The sequence below is a fragment of the Arvicanthis niloticus genome, chromosome 1, assembly GCF_011762505.2.
Source record: "Arvicanthis niloticus isolate mArvNil1 chromosome 1, mArvNil1.pat.X, whole genome shotgun sequence".
Classification (NCBI taxonomy): Eukaryota; Metazoa; Chordata; class Mammalia; order Rodentia; family Muridae; genus Arvicanthis; species Arvicanthis niloticus.
The window spans coordinates 60,046,026-60,062,357 of record NC_047658.1 but is presented as its reverse complement, the minus strand read 5'-3'; the positions used below and the strand labels follow the sequence as shown (position 1 = coordinate 60,062,357).

Sequence of the window (16,332 nt, the reverse complement as noted above, 5' to 3'; positions counted from 1 at the left end):
ATAATGCCAGTAAACAGATTAGGAAAATTATTAAAACCTAAAACCAATTTAAAGTAATATATTTTCATTCCTGTCCTTGAGGTGACCTAGTAAGCAAAGAATCCCATTTGTTCCATAGCTAACAGCTATATGACTCCGATGTACCAGAACATGCTCTAAAAGCTTGCTGGGTATTATCCTGATCTTACAAGTTCATAAAAATAGATATTATCTCCCCACTTTGTAAATGCGGAAATCAAGCACAAAGTCATACAGGGAATGCTAAATGTAGAATCGGAGGTGGCTTGGTTCTAAAAGTTCTTATTGTCAATGAAACCCTGGTACTAACTGGTGAGTTCTTGGGAAGAATAAAGGCCAGTTATTAAGTGTCTAAGGCCATCAAGATAAGACTAAATGAGTGTCAAAACTGGTCCACTCATTTGGACACTTTGGTTATAGGGCAAAGAGATCAAACTGGAACTGACCTGAAAGCTTTCTACTTGTTAACTAGTTTTCACAGTGCCTGTGAAAGGTGTTGTGCAGGCTGCAGGGCATCGGAAAGGCTTCAGTGCAGCCAACCCTGCATAATAAAATACTGGCCTGCCAGGCAAGATGTGCCCATAGGTGTGTTAGTGGCATGAAAATTTTAGGGGTAACACCTACTTGCGTTTAGATTGGATTTGAGGCCTGATCCACAGGGAGAAATTCAGGGCTGGTGCTGTCAACCTGCTCAAAATACCATGACATGGGCAGTCATAAGCCCAAAAGAAGGACCTACTATTGTTGTTTTTGCTAAACCACATGTTGACAAATTGTCTTATAAATATATTTATTTTACACCCATAGGTAAGTGATTCTGTCAACCTTGGCCAGAGAAGTTTCTCTCTGTAGTGGAGAGCAGTTTATACAGGGACTCAAAACTGCTCAAATGCTAAGAATAAGTGCCTTGAATGTTCAGGACATCGATATCAAGCCTCTGAGGCTCAGGAAACTCTATAGAAGAGAGGTGAAAAGAATTTTAGAGCCAGAGGAGAGGAAGGAGAGCTACAAAGCACTGTCTCTGGGACATGACTCAGCCTTCGTACCCCTGAACTCCCTGCAGCCATCATTACATGCACAACATCAAGTCAGTGACGTCAGCCAGCATCCCAACAGGCATCACTAGTTGGACTTTGAGAATCAGTGAGAACAAAAAGCAAGGACAGAGACCTTGCAGGTTTAATGGGGGGTGGGGGGGAGTGGGAACAGGAAGTTGAGATGCATATGATCAAGATGCACCATTTACGTATTTGAAATTGTCAAAGAGTAAGTAAAAGAGATTCTATTTTAAAAACTAGGCAGTTGGGGTTGGGGACTTTGTATACAACACTATGATTAGGTAATTTTCATGCTGATTGCATTTTGATGTTCATGTCATGAATAAAAGCCATTAAAATTTCAGTTTATAAGAGATCAAGTGATCTGCACAGGGTCTCTCCATAATTCAAATGACATGATGGTCAGATGGGAAATGTAAGAATGAGGCTGTAGTCAAAGGACTGAGAGATGGAGACGCTTAGAATTGGGGTAAGATTGCTTATTACATTAGTTTTTAATATTTCCTTTATTTTATGTGTATGGGTGTTTTGCCTGCATAGTGTAAACATGTTACTTCAAAGAGCGACAATGGGAGAAAAAGACTAAGAACAGATACAACTGCAGCCAGTCTTGGGGAGTCACAAAGAATGCACTGGAGGAGTGACAGAAGGGAAGTCAATATTCTGGTTTGTCAGGAAGAAAAAAACTTTCAAACAGCACTTTTGCAATGGATGAGTTTACAAAATTGTGAGAAGTATGACAAGATTTATGTTTTCAAAACATCTTTAGTTTCTTGTTTTTCTTTGAATCACTTCCCATTGGAAAATTGAGATTGTTTACTGAAGTGGCACTTCTTGATACCAAGATAAATAACCAGATATGTGTTGTGAGTTTAAAAAAACGAAAAATTAGGATACCTAACCTTGTCCAAACTTAGGCTCTGCCACTCATTAGATGTGGGCTTTCAGTCAAATGTCAACCCCTCTAACCATCAGTTCCTTTATCAATTAAAGAGAAAAGATATTGTGTCCTGGCTCTTAGGGGTTGTTACAGGTCTGAAATTGTGTCTGGCCCAATGCGCAGTCAGTAAGTATTTACCAAAGGTCAAGATGGATTAGTGGGGTTATAACTAATCCCTCATTCTACTTCTCTATATTTCTCAGATTCTGAACTGTTTTGCTACCATATTGCCTTTTGTATCTAGAAACAAACAAATGAACAGAAACAATCGAATGTATTCCTAAAACGGAGAGAGAATTCCCATATTCTGCATTTGCTCTCCCCTCCTTTGCCTCTATGAGTCTCTGCTCTTGTATTATAAAGCATGGCTCTTTTCTCCGTAGCAGCATTCAGAAGACATCATAAGACGGCAATTACTCACCATACTCAAGTAGGCTGCTACAGAGGTCAGCTCTACACCAGGCCTGCAGCACTTCAATCAGCCTGAGCTGAGAGTAAGAGCTCAGGGCCCACTGGGAGCTCTGTTCTACTGATTCCTGCCCTGCTATTCTCTCACTCTGCCACTCAGTTGGATGCTTCTAGCTACCCCTGGTCCTCAGAGGACTCCACATCCCCCTTCTTTTATTTCTTTTTATTTAGCACCAAGGACTGGAGGCTGACACAGGAGAAGAGCCTGCAGTTGGTCTTTGGAAACCAGAGAAGAGTGTGGGCGAGTTACATGAAAGGAAGCAAAGCTCTGGCAGGAAACTAGCTTCTAATCTTGAAGCTTTCCCTGGTCCTTTTCTTTTCCTTCATAATCTTATGTTTGTGGGTCCCCAATCCCCTCTTTGCCTTTCTTGAGTCACCTTAGCAACTTGGAGAAAACAACATAGACACCAAGATTTAGAACTGAGTTACTGTTACACTGTCACATTTGAAGCTACCTAGTTCGCCCACTGCTCTTGAGCAATGGTTTGTGTTCAGGGGTGTGAAGATGTAGGGTGTACCAAAAGGCCAGGGTTTTCTGACTGTGTGAGCTTTCAGAGTACAGACAATGCTCAGTAGCTTTCTCTCTAGCCACTCTTTTAGCCTGGTTCCCATCTCGTTGTAGATGGCTGCCTCTATTCATCTTCTGATGTCAGAAGTCTGGAGTTAACCCTAAGCACCTTTCCTCTTTCACATCCCCAGCTATCTTTCTCTTTATTCTTTCTCTTCCTCTTCTTACTTCTTTTCTTCCTCCTCCTTCTCCTTTGAAATAGTTTGGAAGGCATTCCCTTCTTTCTATTCCCATTGCTGCCAACTAGTTCAATCTATAATCCTTGAACATTTGGTTGTGTGTGTGTGTTCAAATATATGTTCACAAGTGTGTGCAGGTATACATGCACATGTATGTATATATATACATGGAGGCCAAAAACCAAAGTTAAGTGTCTCCCTTAATTGATCTCTATGTTAATTTGTTTTGTTTTTGAGATAGAGTTTATCTCAGGCTGTCCTTGAACTCATGATGGTACTGCCAAAGCCTCTTGAGTGCTGGGACTGAAAGTATTTGTCACATGCTTGGTTTCAACCATATTCTCATCTCTATAACTGATAACATCTATAAGACATTATTTTAATATCAAACAGCAGCTCCATGATAGCCAGAGAGGATAAGGGGCATGGGAAGTCCACACAGATAGTCTGCTCTTTGGGTTTATACAGAACAAAACAGTCTTTTCTGGGCTGGGTGAACACAGGATATAAAAAGATGTTGGAGTCCCTCATCATTCTCTGAACATTTCTGCTGAATCTCCCTCTTTTCCTTTAGCCAAGTGACAATAGAGCTAGACTCCCCCTGCAACACATCCTCTATAGAAGTAAGAAAAGAATCGTCACATAAACAAGGTTACTCCCCTGATTCTCTTATAGTAAATCTGGGTCCCATGTGACTATAGGGCCACTCTTTCTACCTTTGCAGCATAATTCTGTATAGCTTTGAAACAAGGAGATCAACTTTATTATTCACAAAACTGAAGCTAATTGTATTGGTCTTTCAGGGTGATCGTATTAAGAAAGATAACGAATGTTGTTAAACATCTCAACAAGCATTAACTGAATGCCCATCATGTCCATGTCCTGGACACTCTTCTGAATTCCTGGTGGAACACAACCCTGAAGAAAGGAGAAAAGATCTCTAGCTTTCTGGAGCATATAGCCTACAACTTAAATATGAGCAGCATTCTGAGGGCTGTACAGTTTGAACAGAAGCCAAGGAGTGCCCTAGAGTCAAGTTTCTGTGACTTAAGCTAGGAATGCAAAAGTGGCACCCACTAGTACAGTTATTATACAAAGACAAATGAAACAATAGGAATGCCACTGAAGCCTTTAGGTGTTATAATTTTCTTATGAGAATAATACTTTCAGAAAAAGATGAAAGGCTATATTGGTATTTCTGGAGCATAACAGCCATTACATCAACCATGGTTTCACATTGTCTTAGAAACCCTTTCTTTCCCATAAATCAAGTTCTGGGTAATTGAATTAGCTTCCATAGTATGATTGATTGCTCAAATCTGAATCACTTTCTTGACTTTCTTAAGCTGAGTGTGAGATTCCAGTGCAGAGCAGCAGCTTCATTGAGGAAAAGATGCAGTAGCATTTATGAGAACAGTGCCAAGCTCTCTGCTTTTGTCTGTCTGCTAGAGCCATTGTTTCAAGTTGACTTCAGCCATCGTCTTGCTCAGGACGCTGTGGAAACAGAATCAGCATGTAACATCAAGGATGCTTTCAGCTTTTCCAAGATCTGGGTCTTGACTCCCTTATCATCTCAGCTCTTTCTCCCTCCCTTCCTCCCCCCCTCAAGAAATAGAAGTTATTTACTGTAAACTACGTAGTCTTTTCTCTAGGTTGAAACCACCATTCTTCCTGTTTCTCTGCAGTGTCAGACAATCCATGCTCTTGGGTGGGGAGAGCATGAAATCATCACCTAGTGTTCTACTTGAGGAGGGAAGTGGCCACAGATGTCACCATCTGTGTCAGAAGTGTGCAAGTATTTAGCAGGAAGCACCTTACATTTTCCAGTAAAGCAGAGTGGCTTATCTGGAAAGATGTTTCTCATTCACCATGCAAGAATGACAACTAAGATAGCTTTTAGTAAGCCTCCTGGCCCCATGCAATGCAGACGAGACTTCTTAACACTGTCTATATCTTCATGTGTTGGTCTTTTTTGATTTGGTTTTGGAGGGGGTGTTTTTGGTGTGTGTGTGTGTGTGTGTGTGTGTGTGTGTGTGTGTGTGTGTGTTGATCTTAATGATATTTATTTCCTCTTAAGATTTATTTGTATTTGTGTGTGAGTATATGTTTGTACATGTTCATGTGTATATGCACATGTATATGCTGGTCTGTAGAGGCCAGAGGCCAACATTGGGTGTCTTCCTCAATCAATCACTCTACACCTTATTTTTATGAGAGGGTCTCTCATTGAATCAAGAATTCACTATTAGGCTGGGATGGCTGGCCAGCAAGCACCAGGGATCTTCCTGTCTCTACTTTCTCTGTGCTGAGATTACAGATGTGGATCACCACCCCCATCTTTTTATGTGGGTGCCGGGGATCCAAACCCAAGTGCTCATGCTAGCATGGCAAGTACTTTGCTGACTGGGCTCTTTCTCCAGCCCCTTAAAGGTATCTCTAGTGGCTAGTGTTATATAAAATTAGCCTAGCATTGTACTTGGTGATTTATGTTATCTCAGTTAATCATCACAATAATCTGCTAGGTAAACCTATTATTGTCTGGTTCTTCTGAGAAAACTACTTCAGAATGGGCAAGTGGCTTGTTCAAAGTAATTTACCTAATAAGATTCAGGACCAGCCTGGTGATGACAGAGCTCTGGCCTTTTTACTCTCTTAACCCACCACCTCAGCTCAGTGGGATCTCGCCCATTGCCATGTCCTCGTCTGTTGTCCTCTATAGAGGTTTACAAGTTCTACAAAGGGGAGATGACTTATTTCATTACTAGATTCCTCTGTACAGAACAGAGCACTAGTGGATCAATAAATAGTTTTTAAGAAAACGTATACAATCTGGGTTCAAACCTGGGCATTTTCCAAATCAAAATAAAAACAAACATACATGTATGCAAAACAGAATATAATACTGTACCTTGGATGTCTGGCTCCTTGTACAAAATAACAGAAAGGTCTTCCCTTTAGAAAAAGAAACTGTCTGTCTGTTTTTTGACCTCAAGTGGAGGTCAGAGGACAACTTTTGGGAGTCCATTCTCTCCACCATGTGGGATCTAGGGATAAAACTTAGGTCATCAACCTTGTTAGCAAGCACCTTTACCCAGTGAGCCATCTTAGCAGCGTTCTAAAGATTGATTTTCTGTTTTAAGATTAATAATAAATCGTATCAATTTACATAGCCAGTGTTGCTAGCATTGCAAAGGCTGACCAAAACAAACAAACAAACAAACAAAAAAAACAAAAAACAAAAAACAAAAAAAAAAAAACCTACTTTCCACTGTGGTTAGAAGTCATACACCTTTTTGTCCACAGCCAGGGAGAATAGAATCATTCCATTCTTAGTGTGCCTCTCTGAAGACAGGCAGTTGTTCATATGTGGATAGAAAAACTTCTTGCTCTTCACAAACAGGAGCGTGGTGGGAGTTACTATGCAGAGGGTCTGCCAGAAAGCTCTCCCTGTACTAGCTTGGCCAGCTTGGAGCAGATGCAGAAAGATGGAGTTTCCTCCCTGCTGTTCCAGTTTGCCATCTTGAAAGGACCTCTCTGACTGAGATGGAAGATGCTTAGGAAAAAAGTGGGTGTACAGGGATCAAAAAGCCAAGAAGAGGGCAGACCAGAGTGTTTCAACAATGACTCACAAGTACTAAGGGTTTCCAGTGCATCAGACACTCGTGGTTTTTGTTTTAATCCTTATATGAGGCTGACACTGAGGTGTGTTTTACATGCGGAGATGAGGTTTAAAGAGTAACTTGCTCGTTTTCTCCCTGCCAGTAAGTGTAGAGCTGAAAGAACTAGACTCAAGTCTAGCTGACTCCAACTCTAAGCTCTCAGCCATTAATGCTAATTTTTAACTACTCATAATTAAACATTTTTACCTTTTCCTTGGTGAGCAAGGACTGAGGGCTGGTTATAACACATCACTACATATCATCTACTGTCATTACTTACAATTATGTAGAAAACAGATGCTATCCACGTTACAGAGTTTATTGTTAACCTAAGTTCTGGGGTGGCAACCTCTGCAAGGTAACATACGTGGACATCTGGGCTAACTGCCCCCAAACTGACAAGTTTACTCAAGAAACAGATGTGCAGAGCTGACACACCAGATAAGCAGGGCCTGTTGCTTGGGCCTGACAGAAATCACCATCTGTCTCACTTAATTTAGAGAGTGTATTATAGTCTACAAGGTATTTCATTCATGTCTAGTGTTTGACATGGTCTTCTCAAGAATATTGTAAAGTAGACAAAATAATTATAGAACATGATTTCATATAGATGGGGAGATTTACATCAAATTATAAAATAAGTAAGTGGTAAAAGCAGGACTTGACAGTCTGGGAATCCAACCCCAAATAAACTAATTTCTGTCTCGTTAAACAGGTAGAACCTATGCTCAAATATTGATTCTATCAGAGTATCAGTTTTTTTTTTTAATCTGTCCAAGTGGGAGCAAGGATGTGTATATCACAGAATTGCAAAGCTAAATAAAATAATGTTGAAAATACAATAAAGTAGTGAACAGGCAGACACAGATCCTATCCTCTTAGAGATTATACTCTGCTGACCAGAAAGGAAGGAGTGAGAGCAAACATCCAGCAATTACACTTGACTAGAAAATTTCAATAATACAAAGTAAAGGAGGCTGGAGAGATGGCTCCACAGTTTAAGACTACATATTGCTCTTGCAGACACAGGCTCAGTTCCCAGCATCTATATGAGGCAGCCTGTGAACACCTGTAACTAGCTGGGACCCAACACCTGCTTCTGGCCTCCTTTGGTTCCTGTGTGCATGAGTTGGACATACAGTCTAGCAGGAAAACACGTATACACCGGACCAAGAAAAGGAAAAGAAAGTGAAAATATAGTTCTATGCAATATAAATGGAGTGGCCTGATCTAGGGGGAGGCTCAAAGTAGGTCTTCCAAAGGAATGACAGCTCAGCTGGGACCTGAAGCAAGTAATTGACCCAGTGATGTAGGTAGGAACATAGTCTCAGATATGAGTTATACCACAGGGTGTTCTAAGTAACATTGATAAAGAAGTAGGGACCTTTGAGGAACGAAGGAGTGGCCAAAGAGTCTCAGAAAAAGTGACAACATGGAGCCATATAAGTAAGCCAATTTGAGGTTATGCAGGTCCTTTGTGGACCAACTGAAAATTTTTAAAGAACATCACTGGAAAGAAATTAAGAATGGGGACAATGTGATTGGATTTGAGCTTTTAAAATTTGTATATTCTGGCCAGACATGGTGGTATATGCGTATAATCCTATCAATTTAGAAGTTGAAGCAGGATGGCACTTGTGAGCTTCAGATAACTTGGATTTCAGGCTATCCCTATAGGATTATGGTCCTGTATGACTGTGGTCTTGCCTCCTCAAAAAGATCAACAACAGCAGCAGCAACGACGACAACAAACTTCTAGTTTCTAATGAGTAAAATAGACAAATTCACATATGTATGTGATACTTTTCAAAAATAGCTTCCTTAAGCCAGGGTGGTGCCATGTGTCTTTAAACCAAGCACTAGAGAGACAGAGGCAGGTAGATCTCTGTGAGTTTGAGGCCAGCCTGGACTACATAGTGAGTTGGGACAGCCAAGGATATGTAGGGAAACAGTGTCTCAAAAAAAAATTATCTTCTTCCAGTTGGGAGATGGCTCAGTGGACTAAGTGCTTGTCCCTGCAAGAGTAAGGACTTTAATTCTGTTCACCAGAAATTAAAGAAAAAAAAAGCCACAGAAAAAGCCAGGCACCTTGGAAGCCCAGCACTCCAGAGGCAGAGATGGGCCCTGCAGAACAAGATGGCTAGCTAGACTTGCTAGAAAGTCAGTTCCCTCACCAAGAAACCCTACCTCAGCAAATAAAGAGGAAAATGATGGAAAAGCCTCACGACACTTAATGTCAACTTCAGGCCCACACACATGCAAGCATGCATACACACTTGCAAGCTCAACACACATGCACAATGCACATGTATATACACATGCAAACACATATACACAATACATACACATACATACACATGTACACATATAGGCATATACATGTATATGTGCTCATGAACACACACAAACCTTTTTTAAATTGTCTTTCTCTTTTATTAAACTTTATTAAAGATATTTGCCTTACCTTGTAAAGAGAGTCATCGACTGTTTTAAATGTAGAGTCAGAGGACCTAGAACGGTTAGATTCCTGGCTTTACTACTTTCAGGACCTAGGAAGTGTTAGCTAGGGCTCCCCTGCTTTAGCTATTTGATGCAGTTGCTTCTCTTTCTAGGTAAGTATTAACCTCCAGTCCTGAAAGCTAGTGTGAGACCTGCATGACATTTCTGGAAAATGAATGTGCCCACTCTTTCTGTTGAGCAAGCATTTACTAAGCATCGACTGTGTACCCAGCACTATGCTGGCTGCTGAGAATGCAGAGCTAGATAATATGGGGGCCCTGTGGTTTAGGAACCTGCAGTATAGTGGGGAATCAGCCATGACACTAAAGCAAACACATAATGAATGACAACCAAGTAGCATCTGCTGCAGGAGAGGAAGCAGGAAAGGAGCTCCAGAGCTAAGAGTTAGAGAAAGGGTTAGAAGGATCTCTATGTGCTGTGTGCTCAGTAGATACAGGATGTAGAGATAAATGCCTGAGCGGCTGGAGGATAAGGGAACACAGAGCGGGCAGAGTAAGAGGAACAGTGAATACGTTAGACCATAGATTAAGAAATAGTTTAAAGTGGTCTCTTGAGATTATTTAATCAGGAGTAAACTGGACGGTTTGAAAAGGAGAGATTACAGACCAGGAGGCAACTATCCCTGGTTAAAGTGGAGGTGAGGGATGTTTTACTTGGCAGGAGCTAAGACTACTTTCCATTTCCTTAACCTTAAACTGCGCTGGGCAGCACAGCGCCTGGCCCACGGGTGGTCCTTGCATCACCTCATGAATCAACACCTGTTGTCTCACAGGCTAGAGACCATCTCAGCTACTGAAATCCTCCTAGCATCTAAAACTGTACTCTGAATGCCATGCACACCTGCCAAAGTTGATTCCCTAGGCTGAGGTGGAAGAGATGGGGGCAGGAGGAGAGAGAGGAAAAGCATGGCTGCCAGTGGGGGGGGGGTCCCAAAGGACTTGCTATTATCTTTTTTTCCCCCGTAAGTGCAATGATGCATTCATGTGTTTGGTTTAATTCAATAACTTTTGAAAGACAAGGAAGCCATCAAAGATTACAGCATTGTTTTTATTGTGAAAGGTTTTAAGTACCTAAATATCCATCCATAGACTATCATGCCATTGAGGTGTGGTCACTGGCAAAAGGAAGTTAATAATTTATAGTGTCGTTCAAAAGGAAGTAGATACTAATCATCATGTTCTTAATCACTCTATCAAAGTTAAAAACATTCGTAAAAGGTTTGAGATGACTTTATATGATGCTTACGGTTGTTTTTATTGTCGGTGGAAAGATGATTGTTCTTTTGCTTCTTTTCTGACCTCTGACCTTCATTCACTTTGCTAACTCCTAAACTTTCTGTAACAAAACCATTATTTAAAAATCCTGTTGTTTAAAAAAAAGTAAGCAAAAAATAAAAGATGAAGAGAGAGAGAGAAAACTAAAAGACATGTGTCATGATAGATAAGAAAGAGAGACAGAAAAGGAGAGAGAGAGAGACAGAGACAGAGAGACAAAGACAGAGAGACAGAAACAGAGAGAAAGAGACAGAGAAAGAAAATGTAAGGAAAAGATGTGTTTGGGGATTGGGGGAAAAAACAACCAGATTTTCCAGAAAGTTAAGAGGGAAAATATTTTTGTTCTCAGAGTTTTTTAGTGTGCTTTCCAAGCCATTGCATTCCTAAATATAACCAAAGATGATCATTTCAGAAGCCAGCCAATATAAACATAGCAGATGTTTATATTTCAACATTAACAACATGACATTGGAGCTGCAGAAGATCTTTTAAGTTGGCTATATTTTATTTTTCTTAAAATTTTCCATTTCAAGTCCTCTTTTACAATGCATCCTTCTCCCCTCAGCAGAACCGTATGGTGTCAAGGAGGGATGGAAGGGACAAGAAGAGTATGGCAGAAGATACATCATTTCTCAGTGACACAAAGAGGGATGAATTCTCCCCAGCCTTGCCCTAAAGCAGTAGCACTGAAATGTTAGAGTGCCTTTGGTTCACCCTAGCGCTTATTAAAATGCACCCTTTGGGAATGTTCATGCCAGTGGGGCATACAGCTTTGAGGGCAAGGACTAAAGAATTTGGGAATTTTTTCAACCCAGTCTCATCTCACACTGGGAACCTCCAGTTGCAACGACCTCTTTCTAACCTAATAGTTTTGTTTTGTTTGTCTTTGGTTTGGGTTAAAATACCAAATAGTGAAACTTCTCAGAAAGTCAGCTGATCAAGAATAAGATATAGTTCAAGATCCTGTATGATAGCGAGTGAAAAAGGAAATAGAACTGCAAATGGGAAGAGGCCATGGTATACAGGGGCCAAAAAGGGTTTAGGGTTGCATGGAGGGAAAGCCCTAAAGTATTGTCTGAGGACTTTTCTTCAACCCTAAAAATCACAGGCTGCTCGTGCTCTTGGGTCCGACATTTCCCTGGTTCAGCTTTGTTTTCTATCAGAATCCATCTCCATAGCTTCTAAAATCTTATCAGCTCTGATGCATCAGGAGTCTATAGAGGAGAAATCCTTTATTGACATCAAGAAAGAAAAAGAAAAATGTACATTGCCAGGGATCCCAAGCTTGTGATGCCGATGCTATAATGGTGGAAATTCCCTCTTGTCTGCCCAGATGTAGAAACACTATTGGGAAACGTGCCTGCTTGGAAACCCTAGTGCCCTGTCTTCCTGGTTTTGGCAACCTCGTCTTGGGAATCTGTCTCCATCCCCGTGCAGTAAGGCATGCGCTGTGGACAGAACTTCTGAGAGTAAATGTCACATTTCAGCATTTACATTCTAATGTACTCAGTCCTCAATTCTGAGACCGATCTCCATTGTCTGTCTCCTTCCTGTAGACTGGTCAACAGGCAAAGTCTGCACCCTCTTGCCTAAGGTCTCAGCCAAATGGCTCAACTGCCCGTCTGTCTATATCACAGGACACAAACTCTTGCCTGACAGCACCTTTCTAGACTGACTCTCCCTGACTGAGGAGATTCCAGTTCAGCCCTACAGCAGCCAAGCCTCCAGGACATCGGCAGCTTGGGAGGCGACTCTTCCTTCTCTCTAAGATAGTACCATGTACAAAATGAGAAACAGCCCCTAATATGATAAGCTCTGGGTGGGAGACGGACCTGCTGCAGTGAGATTATCCCAGTCTCTGTTAAGCAGTTCTACATCAGGCCTCAGAGGCTTGGACTCCTTGTCCTGAATCTACTAGACAGACCCACTACTCAGCTTGCCAGTCACTTTAAGCATGCCAGCTCCAGGAAGCTTTGTAGGGTTTCCTGAAGGCTCTGGGAAGGGCTACCAACTCTGTCTACATTCCTGAGGTCCTCTTCCCCAGCTGAACCGCCTTCTGAGGTGCCCACTGGGGATGCAGAGACCCTGCCCACTACCAGAGTTGTTATTTTAACTCCAAGCTCAACGGAGGCTAGCCTGAATCATGTGGCTGGCTGGTACAAAGGCTGCTTTTTATAATGTTCTTCATTGGAATTTTTGGTGTCTGGAGAGGACTTCCTCTCCTCCCACAGTTAATTAACAACATCACACCATTTCCCTTTTTCCCCCACACAAAGTCTGTGCTTGCCTCTGAGGCCAGGCAGAGGGGATTGCAGGTGTGGCTAAACACTCCTTGAGGTTAACCTCAAACTTAAGCTTAGGGCCATAACTTGGCCAGCAGTAGTGTGAAGTGCACAGTAGTTTCCATTCTGGGCCTAGTTGGCAAACGGGTACAGGCCCAGGGCAAGCTAGGGACTTGTTTTCTAGTGTCCCAGTCAAGTGAGGGATGAGAGGGGAGGGTGGGGAACCAATGTGTGTTTGGCACATTTGTAAATTGTTTCTTCAACAAAGACTTTTTTTTTAAAAAAAGACAACAGAGTGAAGCTTTATATATGTGAATGAGAGGCATACAAAAGGACACACTGTCCTGAGATTCGCATGAGTAATTGTGCATGACTTCAGCCTTCCCGTTGAAATGATAGGGTGGTTGTAGGCATTTCAGCATTTTCAATAAGAAGGAGTTATGAGGAAGACAGATGAGTGGAAAGCTTGAGCCTGAGGCTCTCTGCCGGCTCTCAGTTTGCCTTGATTTAATTGAAGTGCTTCCTCCTACTTCCTGCCCTGCCCCATCACTTCTCGCTTCTGGTGACATCTATCTCCTGTCAATTCACTGTTCACTGGACTATGGTTACATACAACAACAGAACGGGGAGTGTTGTCCTGGAGGCCACGTTCTGCCACATGTGTTATTCTGGGCAAGCTAGCTATCCTTCCTCGGTCTCACTTCTAGGACTGTTGAGGGGTTAGATATGTGTATACATGTAAGATTTAGCTCAGTGCCTGGAACATAGTATGCCCTCAATAATAGTATGTCTTCGGGATTATTTGTGTCCCACTTGCTAGCACAAGACATCATATGTCACAGATGACTACTTTTCATCTTGTGTGTCATAATTGCTTGAGGAGCTTTAGAATTACAAGGATCAAGGTTCCATTATTCCAGGGCTGAAAGCAGCTAATGATATTTTGGAAGGTTTCCCTACATAGTTTTATTAGACAGTCACGCTGAGAACCAGTATCATAAGCGCACAATGTGTATTGGTTGAGAAAGTGCAGGAATAAACCAAGTGGGACCAGAAAGAACAAACCTGGGTTGTGCCATCTTTATGAATGTCAGCCATGATTCTGTCTCTTTTAGAAAGTTGTCTTCTCTCAACCAGTAGAGAACCAGAAGCTAACATGAGAGATCAGAAAGTGTATCATTGTCTCCTGTCTGTCTGTGCAGACTTATTGCCTGGGGTTTGGAAAAACTCCAGCCAGAAGCTGGATTTTGAACTTTCCTCCACTTTTCATTTTGAATTGCAACCTGACTTTATTTTTCCCCCCGATCTTTAATTTAATGGATACAATAAAAAATTTAAAGAGCACAAATAAAATACTTGTACCACTTCAATATGTAATTTTCTACAGATAAGAGCATAACTGTAATTAAGTGCACCACCTAGTTGGTCCACAAAATTTACCCTGACTGCTGCTCGTTGAACATTGTGGGGTAGCTAAATAGAAACAAGAGTCTACAGACAAGGAAACCCTACCCCCACCCAGTGACTTATATGTTAATGAAAGAAGTAAAGGTAAACACACTCAGGAAGAGAAGAAACAAATATGGAAACAGCAAATTGCCATGGAAACAGAAGAGCAAGGGCTTAGAGTCCACTCTGGGGCTAGTTCTTTGTGTCTGTGCTTTTAACCTACCTGAACCTTGAGTCTCTCATCTACTAAATGGGGTGGGGTTTGTTTCTTTCTAGTTTTTGGAGACAGAGACTCCATCATGAGGGTCACTAGGATTACATGGCCTTCTGAGCAACAGGTTCAGCTCCTCTGTTCTCCACCTCAGAGAGCTTGGGTGTGTGTGTGTGTGTGTGTGTGTGTGTGTGTGTGTGTGTGCATGCGTGTGCCAGCTGTGGGAGAGAATTGATAAGACAGTAGTGAGGCAACTGCTGGGATGTAAGAGCTTAAGAACAAAGAGGAAGAGGGCTGGCTGTGAGCCGGGCTCTCCTACACACGGGAAGAGGATGGGGTGGGGGAGGGGGAGCCGTACCTATCACTCCCCTCAGCTGCAGCTTCACCTAAGTAAAGGCCAGGAGTGGAGGACAGTGGGCCTCAGGCTTGCCTTCTGGCCCATGTGCATCTTCCAGGGAATATGTCTTACTTACAGGGTCTGCACTGACCTTCCATTCACCAGAGGATCCTGAAGGGAAATAAATATCTCAATATTGGGGTTGCAAACTTGAACAGCATACCCACTAATTAATATACCTTCAAACACAGGTAGGGGTAGGAAGTCCAGAACCACCAGACACCAGAGGAAAACCAACTGTTGCAAAATGAACACAGATGAGCACATTGGAAGCTAAGCCCAGAGGAAAGGTGGGTAAGTGAAGAGACAATTGCTGTAAACAGCAGCATCCTTAAAGACACCTGTGATACTGTTGCTATGAAAAAGAAAGAACAAAGAAAAAAAGGAGATTGAAAAGTAAAACAGTAAAACTTAACAGAGTGTTGGGTGGGGTGACTAACAGGACAAGTATGGGGGGCATAGAGAGGAGTGATTCAAACACTAAGTAAAAAAATATGGAAAATTTTTTTAATGTGAAAAAAATGACAGTGCTTTGAATTACGTCGCAAATCTACCTCTATTTTTATGTTTGGAGGTAAGAGCTGTGTGTGGTTTACAAAAGTAAAATGAGATCATAGGGTAGGGTCCAATCCAACAAGGGGAGGAGGAAGGGCAAAGACGGTTTGGTTCGGTTTGGGTTTGTTTTCTTCTGTGCCGGGTAAGGATACAGGATACATCTAGAAGGGAGCATTTCGGAAGCAGGAAACTTTTGCCAGCGAGTGACTGGGCCAGCACCATAGAGCACTTGACTTCCTAGCCTCTGAGAAAACACATTTGGGATGTTGAAGCCACCCAGTGTGATGAGCTGGTTCTGTGGCATCTGCTTGAGACAACCCTAGCAGACAATGCAGAGTCACAAAGGATGCATTCAAAGGCCTCCATCCATTTGAAAGAAGTAATCTGAGCAAAGCACATCCTGTTAGGGAGGAGACTCAAAGAGCAGTAATGGGAAAAATAATGTGACCCAAAGGAGGCTCAGGACTTTCCTGGGGTGTGCCCAAGTATCAGGTAAGACAGACTCTTGAAAATCCTTAGTCAGATAAATTCTAGGGGCATTTCAGAGCCAAGAAAGAGAACGCTTTAGACATTTTTAGAAAAGAGAGACACATTACCAAAAAGAAATAGAAATAAGATTGATTTTCACGTATTTTCACTGAATACGGGCAGTAAAGAGACATGAATTTAAAAAAATTTTTTAAAACTTGTTTTAGATGATTAATTTTATACGTGGAAGTTTGGCCTGTGTGTGTGTATGTGCACAATGTACATT

The 16,332-nt window shown here is 41.8% G+C and overlaps 2 long non-coding RNA genes across 2 annotated transcripts in view; one reads left to right on the top strand and one right to left on the bottom strand.

Annotated features, from left to right (window-relative positions):
• Nucleotides 1–15,473, top strand: part of LOC143442923 (uncharacterized) — a 42,078-nt gene extending 26,605 nt beyond the window's left edge. Inside the window, exon 5 of the long non-coding RNA XR_013111554.1 lies at nucleotides 15,215–15,473. This is a non-coding gene — a long non-coding RNA (uncharacterized LOC143442923). The remainder of the gene's footprint in view (nucleotides 1–15,214) is intronic.
• On the bottom strand, nucleotides 4,263–9,454 carry LOC143443625 (uncharacterized). Its single transcript, XR_013112768.1, has 3 exons — nucleotides 9,355–9,454; nucleotides 6,140–6,275; nucleotides 4,263–4,725 (listed from the first exon to the last, which is right to left on the bottom strand). It is a non-coding gene; the product is annotated as an uncharacterized LOC143443625 (long non-coding RNA).
• Nucleotides 15,474–16,332: the final 859 nt, after the last annotated feature.